The sequence below is a fragment of the Hipposideros armiger genome, unplaced genomic scaffold (genome assembly GCF_001890085.2).
Source record: "Hipposideros armiger isolate ML-2016 unplaced genomic scaffold, ASM189008v1 scaffold_30, whole genome shotgun sequence".
Lineage (NCBI taxonomy): Eukaryota > Metazoa > Chordata > Mammalia > Chiroptera > Hipposideridae > Hipposideros > Hipposideros armiger.
The window spans coordinates 1,088,762-1,099,428 of NW_017731380.1; the positions used below are offsets into that span (position 1 = coordinate 1,088,762).

Consider the following 10,667-nt stretch of genomic DNA (forward strand, 5'->3'; position numbering starts at 1 on the left):
AAAACACTGCTTTATAGTAAAAAGCAAAATTTCCTCTTCCCCACAATGTCCCATTCCCACTCTCCAAAGGTAACCATTGTTAACAATTTTTTTATCTATTCTTCCAGAAATTTTGTATGTATCTATAAGGCACATACTCACATACACATGGGCATGCACTCATACTTCTATGCCTTTTCTGACTTATTTTTAATTATAGGAGGGATAATATCATACATATTGTTCAACGATTGGCTGTTTTCACTTAATATATCTTGGGCATTTTTCCATAGCAAAACATATGTTCTCAAGTGAATATTTTTAACTTACTAAAGTAATTCTGAAGTATATAAAGAATAAATAGGAAAAAAATGACAAAGAAAACTTTGGGAAGAAAAAGACTACTGAAGAGGGACTTGCAATACCAGATGTAAGATTATATAATTAAAACATCGTGATAATGGTGGGAGAACAGAGAAATCAGTGGAGCAGAAATTAATCTCAGGAGTGGATGCTGGAATATAAAAGCTTTTTGCCTGATTCAAAGTATTTTTAAATCAGTAGGAAAGAAGTATATTATTCACTAACTATTCAGGGACAATAGCTTAATCACTGGAAAAATGATCATATCCTCATTTCACATGATAAACCAAAATATATTGCAGATTAATTAAAGCATTAAATGCACAAAATATGTACATATGTAGGAGAAAATATAAGTGAATATCTAATCTTTGTGAGAAATGTTTTCTAAGTGTAAGCAAGGATAGAAATTTTAATGAAAACATTTGAGAAATAGATAATTTAAAAATGAAAAAGTCAATAACAAAATATGATATTAGCTTGGAAAACTACTTGTAAAATGTATGGCAGAGTGTTACTATCCTTATTATATGAAGAACTCTCATAAATTAATTAAAAAACACCAAAGATCTCAATAGAAAAAAATGGATGATGTGTAGAAAAAAGCAAGCCATAATGAAACAATATAAATAGCAAATAAATGTATGAAATACATTAAAATTTTCAAGTAACCAAAGTAACAAAAACTAGAACAAATTTTTTTCAAACATCAAATTAGAGAAGCTTAAAAACATTTAGTGTTGGTGAAGATATGGATAAATGGACACTCATTCACTTCTATTTTAGAAGACACTTTGGCCTTATGTTCAAAATTTGTAAAAAAAACAAACCACAAACAAACAAACAAACAAAACCTTCTTGATACTGAAATAACCCTTTTATAAATTTATGTGGAGGACATAATTATAGATGTTTGTAAATATTGTCCACAGAGATGTTCGTCATAGCATTGTTTATAATGTAGGAAAATTACAAACCATCAAATACACAGTGTTAGAAAACTTGTTAGATAAACTATGGTGCACTATATAGTAACTAAAACAATTCTGTTGACAAGTATTTTATGACATGGGAAATATTTGTGATATATTTTAAATGAAAAGTGTAGCTCACAATGACAGATGTCATGTAGTCAAATTATTTTTAATATATATTATTGCATAGAAAAATATGCTGTCAGGATATACTCTGAAATATTAACAATGCTTATCTCTAACTGGCTGAGTTATGGGTGGTTTGTATTTTATTATACTATTTCCATAACTTCCACAACAAACACTTAATAGTTTTATAATCAGAATTAATGCTATAAAATAAAATACTTTAAACAAATGTTTATGATGCAGACATTGAAATTTATGTTTTTCCTCAAGTGATGATTGTTTTGGGTTCCTCTGTGCAGTTTAGGCATAATCCCAGGTCAGCTTCTAGGCATTTTATTTAAAAAATAAATCATTAGAATAAAATTATATGTTGATTTTGTAAAAAAGAGCAATCTTTTGCTAGACAAAATCAGAGAGCTAAAATATGATATTTTTATTTATTTATTTATTTTATTTTATTTTTCAAGACTTCCACTGGGGAATCGGGGAAGGGGAACAGACAAGTTGCAGTCCTTTTGTTCTTCAGTCTAGTTGTGGAGGATGTCGCCTCACTGGCCCATGTTGGTATTATCATTGTGCTCTTCCCAGGTGAGGCAGATCAGTTGCCGGCCTCTGGACGGCCGCTCACGGCAGCTTCTGGCAGCTCATACCGGCTGCTGGCCGCTCATGCCAGCTGCCAGCCGCTCACGGTAGCTTATGGCAGCCCACTGCAGCTTCACCACAGCCCACACCATCGCTGGTGACCCACGGCAGTCCAGCTCCAGGTTGAGCTGTCGTTCACCATCTTTAGCTGTAGTGGGCACAGCGCCACTGGCCCCAACGTGGGATCAGAACCCAGGCTCTGCTGCCCAGAGCCGGTGTCCCAAGCCAACTCCTATCCAACGCACCACTTGGCCAGCCCTGATATTTTTATTTTTAAAAAAATGAAACAAATGACTTATAATTTTAAGAATTCAATTATCATTATATGCATTTAAAATTAAATGGCTCCCCCCTCCAAATTATATTATGTAATCCAGTTTCATTTTTGGTTTAATGGGAACATCAAAAAGTATAGTTTTATAAGTTTAACACTCAGAATTAAAATAATTTCTAGGAAAAGTCTTCATTTGTTCTTTCTAGAAAACGCTGACTTGTTGATTTGGTGGCAAACATATGTGTTCATATTATATTGAAAACAAAATAAATGTAATGTTAAGGAAATATTAAAATTTTGAAATGTAAAGCAGTTAGTTAAAACTACCCTTCTTGTTCATATATATATATATATATATATATATATATATTTCTTTAATTTGCTATTTATATTAGTAAAGCAAACTTTGCACAATCCTCAAATAGTTAATATAAAACTTTAAAAGACTCCCAAATAACAAATATTTTATGGGATCTTCTTTTAGAATCTGATTTTAGGCATGACTAACCTGGCTGGCAGTATATAAGCAACAACCTGAATTACATGTAAACAGAAAGGGGTAAATTCCAAGCACATCCTAAAGGAGAAGTGCTACTCATTTTCCGTAACCCAGATGCCTTTTTAACCCATCCATGCATGCTCCATCTAAAACAGGGTACAGTTCCCAAAGGAGAAAACACTGCCCTCCAGTGGTCTTCATTGGAAAAAATGGAAATAATTTCAGGTACCATGATTGCAGCATTTATATAACATTTATCTAATTTCATTTCTAGATATATTTCTTAAGCTGAAACCTATGTCTACAACCAAACATAAGGACAAAACCCCCCAATTAAATTCTAATATATAGGTAGTTACTCCAGTTAAATAGAAATATTAGCTAGGAGAATGCTTATGGCATTCAGACCCAAAAGCTGACCATTTATTTAACTATCACAATTGGACTATGCTAGCCACCTATAGCTTCTCACTTTCCAGATAAGGAAGAAGAGATTTCATCCCTATGTTTCCCTTGTTGGCCAATTTTTTAGCTAAAAGACATTTAAAATTGTACAGCAGGCAGAACCCCAGGGGACTGAACAGTGTTCCAACATCCTTAAAGGCTTCCCATCACTTGAAAAACCAAATTCTCCCTCCTGTTTCTTAAACTAACCAAAGTAGGCAAAAGCAATTTTAAAAAGTCTTTGTGTCTAGCATTGGAACTTTCTCATATTTCACACCATTATATAAATGTCACTCTAACCTATATGTATCACAAATGCTACGCTAAATTAGGGCCAAATTTGCAACCTAGTTTAACTGGGTTTCCTCTTTTTGCAAATGCAGTTTTTGTGTCTGCATTTAGCAATGCATACAAAACTGTCCGTGCAGCTAACTGCTTCAAATTGCTAAAATTGAGGTTGGATGCGTAGATCGCCGGAGTCTTTCTGCATGTGCCAAAGCAATTCTGTTTCTAGTCCTATAAAGATTTCCTAATCAAAGGGACCTCAACTAGACAGCTAAAGTTTTGGACTACTTCATTGACTCTCTTTGATTTGGTAAAGGAAAAACGGCATTTTAAGAAAAAAGACATGGTTTTCTAACCTCCATGCCTTTATCCTTCAGATACCAGAGTGAAATGCCTCACATGGTAAGAGAGCGAACTTTAGAGTTCCACAGCCATAGGGGCTCATCCATTACTAGCTATGTGGCTTAAACTTGGCCTCATTTGCTGTCGGTAAAATAAAGATAATAACGCTGGCCTCAGAAGGTGGTTATTACGATTGAATGAGTGAATACCTGTGAAATATCTATCACAGAGAAAGTCTTAACCAAGAAATGATTATTTTTATTCTATCACCATCACTTCTTAGACTATTAATCCAATGGCCAAGTAAATATCCTAGAGGCATGACTTTCTAAAAATATTACCCTTTCATCATCTGAAGTAAAGGCTCCTCATTCAGTTTACTATGTAGAAAATGTCCTGAGTCCTCCAGATAAATTCTTCAAAACAAATGCCCTGTGCTAAGATAAAATATTTTAATATCATATTGCTCAAATATAACACATTTAAATATGAATCAATTTTTTCATCTTTTCACTCCTACAGAAGGTGGTATCTATTATATATTCATCTGGATTCACAAAGCGCTTTAGAATAAAAAAATGACAAATATAAAAATTATAATTATTATGAAAGTGGTATAGGAATTAGACATATTTGCATATATTGTAGTGAATTATAAAGTTTCTGGGCTTGAGAATATCGAGTTCCAGAGTCACACCTGTTCTGGTTATTTAACTCAACTTAGAAAATGTACACTTCAGAAAGAAATATTGCTTCCTTTAGGAGATTAATACACTCTCCCTTCAGATGAAGAAAAATCTACAAATACATTTTAATGAACACTTGGCTTCCCTGTTTTCACTAGCTGTGGTAACAAATTTTTACTGAGCCATGGTCTCACGTCTTTATCTCCTTCCATTGTGTACACCTGCAGCATTATAAAACGTAGTTTCTATCTGGATAAGTTAATTGAGTGCTGTCTTCACTATCCATGACATCTCACCAATCATCTCATTATGATACTTTGTGTCATTCACCATAGAATCTTTGATTAATCAAAACAGTTGTTATAAGGCTGCTGGTTCTACTCCTGCATGGGATGGTGGCTGTGCCCACCTGCAACTAAGATTGTAACATAGCACATTGAGCTTAGAGGCCATGAGCTGCCAGCGGGCAGCCAGATGGCGACTGGCACCCTCCACAACTAAGATTGAAGAACAACAACTTGGCTGGTCCCCCTCCCCAATTCTCCAACACCATTCCCCTCTCCCAATTCCCCAACTTAAAAAAAAAAGTTGTTATAACTCAAACTGCTTATGATTGAAAACAGTAGAATATACTTGGATTGCGAGTAATGTGGTTTGCGAGTGTTCCGCAAGACGAGCAAATATTTCTAATACATTTTAACATGGCAAATGAGTGATGTCTTGCAATATGAGTAGTTTGTTTCCGGAATGAATTATGCTCACAAACCAAGGTATTACTGTACTGAATTGAGACTACAATGCTTTGATAAATATCCAATATTTATCAAACTTTAGACCATGTTGAGATGAAGTTCCACTTACAGATGGAACAAAGCTAAGTCAAGCTGGAGACTGCAATAGTGTAAATGTGTTCATTGAAGCCCATACATAAGTATTATCTGTGCATCAACAAATGGTTATAACAGTTATACCTAATCTAAATTAATCTGAAATTTTGACAATAAAACATGCATTTGTGACATTTTGAATTTTTGTAGAATGCATCATGTTTGTAACAGTACCAAAATAATCTAAAGCCAGAACACTTTTTCTGGGTATAATTATATTATTATAATTCTCTACCTTGACAGATGACAATTATAGAAAACTCTAAATACAATTTCTAGTATATGCACTAAAATAACATGTAACAGATAGACAACTCACCATAGTATAAGTAACACATTCAAATTTAGTAATTTATTTTCCAGGTGGAAACCAGGCTTCTTGGAAGATTTCAAACTATGCCAAATGGTCTGATTTTACCATAGAGGTAGGCACTGAAGGACTAAATTTACTTCTATGTATTCTTTGTTAACTACATTTTACATGCAGATGTCTATATAACCATGTTAATGAAGTTATAGAGAAGAAAAGAAAGTTGGCATTCCCATTGTTCTGTTTTATTCAAAAGCAACTTCTCAATTGACTTGCTACATCATTTTAAACCACTTTTCATTTAGTCACAAGAAAAAAGAAAAGCCTAACAATGCATTCAAATCAATCACAAGTCAAGAAAAGTAATACCTTACTTATGAATAAAATTTAGGCTTGACAACTTTTCTCTCATTCCTTAGAGTCTTCAGAACATAGGATACTTCTGCTTGAATCAGACAAAAAGTTTTGTTAATCATAAATATTTAGAAAAGTGGCTTCTACTGACCCAGAGTTGGTTATTTAGAGGAAGGGGTTTTTGTCCTTCTGATTAAGGGCTCACATTTTTCTGGACTCCAAATGGGACTGGATGATTAATTGACAGTTTTAAATCTTTTTTCCAAGAAATATAAACAAATGTATTTAAATTCCACATGGGTGAATTTCCTATTAAAAATTTGGTATTCGGGCTTCAAAAGCTATATTGACAATAAGAGTATATGGTATCCTTTCAACCAGAATGTTGATAACCCAAAACTTGTCTTTGATTATAAAAGTGTCCATAGGGTGTAAGAAACAGGATGTTTTGAAACTAAAGTCACACTTGATTTACAACAAAACTGAAAGTAATAAAGCCAGAAGCATAGGCGATAAAAGGAGAAAAAGGCAGAAATAGTGGTCAAAACTGCATTTATGGTTCATGTTACAACCAGAATTGATACAATCTTATCCCAAAACATCTAGAAAAATAAAGCAAAATAAAACCTCATTCACCCTTACACATTGAAGGGAATTAGGATCTTGACCCAAATTTCAAACTCCTGGAACTTGGAAATATCTGTAAAACTCCCAACATCAACGTTTCTGAAACCTACCACATCCCAAAGAGGTAGATCTTCAACCGTGGAAATATGACTATTGAGAATTCACAGACTTTCTGAAACAACTGCTAATCACTCCACTCCCATACTAGAGGGCGAAAGACTCAAAGCATTAGGCGGGGAAAGCCTGCTGTGAAAATGCCAGGCCCTTCTTGGGTCTAGGTTGTTAACCTACAATCCCAGCCACAACTATGGTGTGATTGTATCAGGGAACAGTGTACTTGTGTGTGAGAATTGGGGTCAGGTGGGGGCACCAGAATGTTGAGAAATTTAAGAAATTCATATGATTTTTTTTTTCTTTAAACATTTGAGAGTGTTGTATTTATACACGCTGGGCAACAGAAACCATAAACCTTGCTGGTTTTCTGCAAACTGCTGCATGAAGCATATAAGCAGCATTCCTGTCAATGGAAGAGATAGACAGAAATCAAGAGAGGGTTAGGCAGCACCCCCAGGATGCAAAGCTTGTTCCTACTGCGAGCCATAGTGGAAGGAGATGATGACATCCAGAACAAAATGTCTTCTCCACCAGGATGCTAAAGCTCTTGCTTCGTGACCTCTGTGTACAGAAAGAATGGAAAGAACTTAATCGCCCTCTTTTCTGGAACCAAAATATAAGGGCTTTTGAGTTATTTTTAAACTTCTTCCTGTAGAGTCCATTGTTGTGTTCCATGAAACAGACAAAACTCAGCAAGACAACAAAGACTTGATCTGCAGGCGAGAAGGAAATAAAGAGCAAGTCCTCTCCAGAGGGTAATTAATCCTAAATTATTCATCCTAGAAGTCCCAGTTACAGTTAAGGTTAATGTTCAGGTAGCTTCTTTCTATTTTCTTAAAAAAATTTTTTTTTAACATTTTTTCCCCAGAATGTTATACTATTAATTGCCAATTTGCATATGTGTGCAGCTGCTGTTTTGGCTCTGAACTCAATCCGATAAGCTTGCTGGAGGTATCGCAGAGCACTTGGCAGCTTTCCTATTTGAAAAGAAAGCCTCTCCCCACTACAGAACAGCTGATCGTCTATCAGCGATAGACCCTGATGGCGTGAATTACAATTACACTACTTTTCACACTAAATCTGGGTGATAGCTACTTGGAAAGAAGTTTCATCATTTTTTACCACAAACTGGAAAAAGAATTACATGGTCATGCTGTGCTTTTAAAGGCAGTTTGGTTCACTTTTGTCTATTTAACACCTAATTCCAAGAAGTCCATAGGCATCCAGGGATCTGAATGGCAAGTAATGAATTCACTGTTTAGATTGAAGATTTAAAAAATCTACCTCAAATTACATTTATTAACAAGGCGACCAGGAAGTGTTAAAGTTGTTAGACGCTTCATTTATTAAATAATTTGTGGGTATTTTCAGTTGTCATATCTAGAGTCATGGGGTTTGCTTATTTTTTTTTTTTAATTAGCAATCCAAAACAATGCTACTGCAATTTAACAATTCATCACATAATCTTGGGCTCTTCAGTTCAGCTGTGAATGTTAGATAATTCAGATTGTTATTTTGAACTGTTTATAAATGATTTGGGTTGCATTGTGCTGTGAGGAGAACTGCAGCAGCCGAGGCCGACCTTTTTCATCTGTCTTGCATTGCTCAGGAGCGTTGAGGGGCCTTCCAAAAATGCATTTTGGGAGGTTAGCGTCTAGCAGGAGGAAACAAGGGATTGGGGCAAGGGATACTAATAATTACCTGATTTATTATCATTACTTCGTTAACTTCCTCATTAATTTACATTTCCTGTCTGCTTGGAAAACTGAGAAAGGACCCCTTTGCCAAAGTGCATCTTATTAGAATCCCACAGCTCTCTCATTTTCTGGGACGTTAGAAACTACCTTCTTGCTTCTTGCAAGAACCCACCAATCACCAGAAAATTTAAGAGGCCCCCAAACAGCACTCTTCTTTCTCTCACTCTTCCTTCAGATCTCCTCCCCTCCCATCTTGACATTTAAATACAATTGATTAAAAAAAAAAAAAGGAACAAAAGTTAAACCCACCTCAAGCAGCGTAAGTGGGACACACTCATCCTGACGTAGTTAACCTAAGAGAAAAATAGATTTTGTTTTCCTTTTTTAGTCGCTAGCTTTATTAGATTTCTCACTCTCACAGATTATCCGAAGACTACCCATTGATTGATCGCCCGTAGAGCTGCATTTGGTGTAAAGAAAAAACTCACAGCTTTATTGGCTCCCAGGAGACAAAACAAACAGAACAAGATATTCATATTAATGCAAACAATGCAACAAATGAGGGGAAGAATCGTCCGGCTGACGCGAGTTGCAGCGCGGCGCGGCCGGGGGCCAGGAGAGGCCTGGGCGCCCCCCCGCCCCGGAACCGAGGTTTCCCGGCCTCCGCGACCCCGGGCGCCCGGAGGAGTCGGTGCCCCGCGCCGCTCGCCGGGCAGAGGGGCCCCGGACCCAGGCTCCAGCAGGGCAGCGGGCGGGACAGGCCGGCGAAGGCGCCCGTAGGCGGCCTCCAATCCAGGCCTCAGGGAAGGGCCTGCCTCAGGCCCTCGCCCATCCGCAGGGCAGGGCTGGAAGGGCCCTACGTTTAGCCCACCTTGCTTTCCCCTTTCCCTAACGTGCGCCTCCAGGGGCCCAGCTCCCGAGTCTCGGTTTCCCTGTACATCTATCTGGGCCCCATGTGGGAGTGATGAATTCCCGAGTGCCTCCTGACTCACCTGAAGCAGCCTGCAAGGAGAGGCAAGAAAGACGCCAGGGAACTCTGTGGAAGGGAGGATGCGGTGTGATACGCGTTCCCTCTCTTTGAAAAGCTCACATTATCATGGAGGAGACGATATAAGCACATTTAAACACAATACAAAATATTGTATAATCAAGAGCTAGGGGAGTAGGATGTACAGCGAATGCTGAGATATTTAAGAGGCCCTGAGACTTTCCCTGCGGAATGAGAAACGAAGAAAATTCCAGGCACAAAAAGGGATATTTGCTTTACACCTAATCACCGACCGCCTCTACACTCTTCGCCCCGCAAAACCCACAAAAAGCAAAAAGCTAGGGGGAAAATCAGTTAAGTAAGACTTACTTTCACATCTTGATAGTCAATGATATATCAAAAGTAGGGCTGCCAAATATTGCACAGAGCATACTTAGAGTAAAAAATTATTTGTTGTTTATTTGAAATTGAAATTTAATTGGGCATCCTGTATTTTTATTTGCTAAATCTGGCTATCATAACTAAAAAAATACTTTATTGAAGAAACCATAGAAGAATGAAGGCCCATTCTCTGATGTATATCAGGCAACTCAGGACATTTTTATTGGGACTTTGCCTTTGACAGGAAATGGGTCACCCCCACAGCATACTTTTCCAAGCACATTGTAGGGTGGAGGAGGAAGGAATGACTGAAACTCTGGGAAATGTCCTTTATATTTTGGAGGAAGTGGCAATGTCATTGTTGACTGGAAAACGGACTAGCATGCCTTCCCTGGGGTTGGCTCCTTTCCAGGCCAGTAGATGGTACCTTAACGAGTCTGTACGCAGAGTGGCACTTACTATGGTACTCCCATGTCAGGATTATGTATTTTTTCTGAACTCTTACTATAGAGCCACATTATTCATTGGTATTTATTTCATTTTGAAAGAAACAAAGTTGGGACTTGAAAACTTTCAAGGTGGAAAGGTAAAGCAAAGTCTGCTTTGAAGTTCATCAAGTGCTCTAACCCCCAAATAGATCTCATCCAGGCCTTGTATTGATAGATGCTGAAAGAGAAGACTTTCTCAATTGC

General features: G+C 37.0%; 2 long non-coding RNA genes across 2 annotated transcripts in view; one reads left to right on the top strand and one right to left on the bottom strand.

Moving 5' to 3' along the window:
• Nucleotides 1-2,863: 2,863 nt before the first annotated feature.
• LOC109379877 (uncharacterized) overlaps nucleotides 2,864-10,667 on the top strand; it is a 28,740-nt gene continuing 20,936 nt past the window's right edge. Inside the window, exons 1-2 of the long non-coding RNA XR_002123301.1 lie at nucleotides 2,864-3,085; nucleotides 5,868-5,929. This is a non-coding gene — a long non-coding RNA (uncharacterized LOC109379877). The remainder of the gene's footprint in view (nucleotides 3,086-5,867; nucleotides 5,930-10,667) is intronic.
• LOC109379876 (uncharacterized) lies at nucleotides 6,770-9,677 on the bottom strand. The gene is made up of 3 exons (XR_002123300.1): nucleotides 9,599-9,677; nucleotides 8,916-8,959; nucleotides 6,770-7,470 (listed from the first exon to the last, which is right to left on the bottom strand). It is a non-coding gene; the product is annotated as an uncharacterized LOC109379876 (long non-coding RNA).